Source organism: Arachis duranensis, chromosome 7, assembly GCF_000817695.3.
Source record: "Arachis duranensis cultivar V14167 chromosome 7, aradu.V14167.gnm2.J7QH, whole genome shotgun sequence".
Taxonomy (NCBI): Eukaryota; Viridiplantae; Streptophyta; class Magnoliopsida; order Fabales; family Fabaceae; genus Arachis; species Arachis duranensis.
Window position 1 is genome coordinate 50,549,919 of NC_029778.3, and position 4,088 is coordinate 50,554,006.

Genomic DNA, 4,088 nt, shown 5'->3' on the forward strand with positions numbered 1-4,088 from the left:
GAATACATCAAAGAAAAATAAAAAATTATACAGATAAAAAATAAGAAAAATTTCATAAAACCAACAACATATATCATATGAAAAAATACAATAAAAAATAAAAAAAATTCATATGAATAAAATCAAATAAAAAAATAAAAAAATTTCCTACAGAACATAAATACAATGTAATAAAGAATAAAATAAAAAAAATTATATGAACAAAAAATAATAAAAATATCATAAAAAAAGTCAATAACATTTGTCACATAAATAGAAGAGCACTACACAAATAATATAAAAATATTTATCATATAAATAAAAAATATAATAAAAATATAAATAAAAAATATATAAATTAAAATATAAAAATGAATATTAAATATAATAAAAAAAATTAAAATATTCAATTTGCTGGTAATTGAAACAAATCTGAACTAATTTGATGAAAAAAAAAGTTGTAACTAAAAATTATGAAGAAGAAGGAAGAACTACAAAGAACTAATTCTTTTTTATAGAAGAAAATGAAGGGTATGGTTGGTAAAAAAGAAATAATTTTTTCATCTAATTTTCCAAGGGGATCACCAACCATGAACGTGAAACGCAGAAGCTACAAATTTTAGCTTCTCCTGAACGTGCGTTCAAAGGCAGAATCATTTCTGCGTTTTGAAAGATAAGAATTGCCAAACATAAAAATGAAACTTTCAAGAAGCTCAAACGCACTTTTATCCTCTCCAACATGATTGCCAAACACACCCTTAGTACTCCACTTGCTAGTCATTTCAAGCTGAGTTCGCAGCAATGTCCTACAAGTGAGAAAGAGAAAGCGGAAATGAAGAAGATTCCATATGCATCTGCAGTTGGCAGTTTGATGTATGCTATGGTTTGCACCAGGCCGGATATTGCTCATGTAGTTGGAGTTGTTAGTCGGTTTCTCTCTAATCCTGGCAAGGAACACTGGCAAGCAGTGAAGTGGATTCTCAGATACCTTAATGGTACTTCCAGAGTTTGTTTGTGCTTTGGGAGTGGCCAACCTGTGTTGGATGGTTACACAGATGCAGATATGGCTGGGGATCTTGATTCAAGGAAGTCTACTTCTGGTTATATGATGACTTTTGCAGGGGGAGCTGTGTTGTGGCAATCTCGACTTCAGAAATGTGTTGCTTTGTCTACTACAGAGGCAGAATACATTGCTGTTGTTGAAGCTTCTAAGGAACTCTTGTGGATGAAGAAATTCCTACAAGAGTTAGGCATCAATCAAGAGAAGTTTGTGTTATTTTGTGACAGTCAGAGTGCTATCCATCTCAGCAAGAATCCGACGTTTCATTCCAGATTGAAGCACATAGAGGTAAGGTATCATTGGATACGTCAAGCGCTTGAGATGAAGTCATATGCACTTGAGAAGATCCATACTGATGATAATGGTTCAGATATGATGACTAAGAGTTTACCTGCAGTGAAGTTTGATTACTGCAAAAGAGAAGGCAGGCTTGGTGGAGCAGCCTATCCCCACTTGAGTTGGTGAGGGGGAGATTTGTTGGTGGGTCCCCAACCTCAAGTGGGACCCACACATATTAAATCAAAAAATAAAAAATAAAAAAATAAAAGGAAAGTGGCGTATAAGCCACGGAGGGAGAGAGAGAACGAGCTGATGGGCTCTCTCTCATTTTACAAAAACAAAAAGAAAAAGGAACAGTGCTGCGGCGTCGAAGAGAAGAGGAAATTTAGGGGAAAAGGGCAAACCAACCTTGATCACATTGACTTGGTAAACTTGCTCCATTTCTTATGAAATTTTAGTTTGTTATTCCTGGTGTAGAGATGAACATTAGGATATAATTTATTTGTTGTATTGCCTTCTCTTTTGCCTGATTTGAGATACCTACTTTTGTGGAGGGTTTATGTTGATTCCATTAGCTTTGATGATGTATTTTGTTGATTGTTGAGATGCCCTAGTGTTACTAGGAAGACTGTTTGTATAGCCATTATTCTAATAGTGGAAGATTTTTCTGGACTAGGTCCCGTGGGTTTTTTGTCCCTCTTTTGGGGGTTTTTCCACGTTAAAATTCTGGTGTCTGATTATTTAATTTCTGCCATTATATTTGCTGCTTGGAGTATCTTTGGTGTTGCCCATTTAATTGCACAGGTTGTGGAAAAATTATTATTTTTGGTGCTTCCGCTATTAGACAGGTTCTTGGTTTAAACCTGTGTTGAGTTTTCCCAACAACTAGAGTATTAACTTTTTGTGCTTTTTTATTTGTCTATTGCTGGTTCAGTGATTGTAACTAATTGTAATTAATTATTTCAGGAGAGGTTCCTTACAGAGAAGGACAATCAATTGGCGTGATTCCAGATGGCATTGACAAGAATGGAAAGCCTCACAAGATCGGATTGTATTCTATTGCTAGCAATGCTCTTGGTGATCTGGGAGACTCATCAAAAATTGTGAGTCCTATTTTGGAGACCTATACATAATTTGGGTTATACCCTTTCGTTCCGTTCATACTTTAATTGCTCTGCAATATGATATATTTGATACGATGCTTTCATTCACTCACCCAGGTTTCTCTATGTGTGAAACGTCTTGTGTATACAAATGAAAATGGAGAACTTGTCAAGGGAGTCTACTCAAATTTCCTTGAATTTCTATTTGAATGGGTAAAAATTTAATGCTTCTGATAAGTACATATTTCTTTCAATGTATTGGTTTGCAGAAAAAACTAATAAGTCAAACCTTCTGCCGTTATAACAGAATCACCATTCTCATATGGCAAAATGTGACCATATTATAGTAATTTTTAAATACACCCATTTTCTTTAGTTGAATTTCAAGGCCTTATTTTTAATCTTTAACATGAAGTTGGAGAACTGTCTTGTACTTTTGTCTGGGAGAGGTTGATTCTTTTTAACTGCGAATTTGAAGAATTTTTTATTAAATAAATTTTTTCTTCCTTAGTTGGTACTTTGGCAGACTCTTCCTTTTTTCATTCTAATTTCACCATAAATTGGAGATCTTCCTTGTTGCATCAAAGTGTCATGTTTTTATAACAGCTAAGTCTTAGTTCCAAAAGGTGAGGATGATACATATATCCAACAATACATCTAACAATGTCTTATTGTCTTATTAAACAAGATAGAATTCGGTAACAAGCTCTTTTAAACTAAGAAGATTGATATATTAAAAAAGTGGGCATCAAGGTCTTCAAGGTAGTAGGAATTACATATAATAAAAATTACAAATTCAGTGACTGACTTTTGTTTTATCATTTTACTAATCTCTTGATTTTGAAATATCTTTTTCCTTCAATTAGATATGAAGTCTATGTAGAATAAGCTTCACACCCATTCTAATATAATAGTACAGAAGTATATGTTAGTTCCGTCGACGACGGATACATAGAATATTCCTTTAAAGTTTAAACTAAAAATACAGCAAGGATATTCAAAATTTCAACTGCACATCAAAACACATACTTTGTATTTTTAGTTTCTTACTACTCTTGAGGAACAGCTAATAATAAGTCAAGCAATATAAATGGAAAATGCACTCCAATAGTCCAAGGTCTAAGAGGCATGCATTTTGAAAAGACTTTGTCCTTTCATTCTTTGCATTTGGCTTAACCTTTTTTGGTTTAGAAAATGATTATGCGCCAAGTAATTACGGTTATTAAGTTGAGATATCTAGTCTTTCCAGTTACTAATGGAATTTGATAGGTAAAAAGTTCAGACACGGAATTTGATAGGTAAAAATTTAATGCTTCTGCTTCTGTTTGAATTTTTGTTCATTCATTGAAAGTGCTGCTCTTTGATGTTGTAAATGCTGGAATGCTGTTTTAATTTTCTCATAGTTGAATTTTTGTAATTAATTTTAATTGATTAATTGATTGATTTATTTATTACTTTTACTTGGTGAAACGAAGATGTGTTCGAGCGGCTCATAGCGCTGAGAGGCAGTGCCATGCCCTTACAGTATTCATGGTCTTGTAAAAGGTAATTAATTAAACTAAAAAAGAAAACCACTTTGTCTTGGCTTCTTCTGTTGCAAAACAAACATAAATATGGGAAAATGATATATAGTAATTGAGCATTGCATTTTGTTTATTAGGAACTAT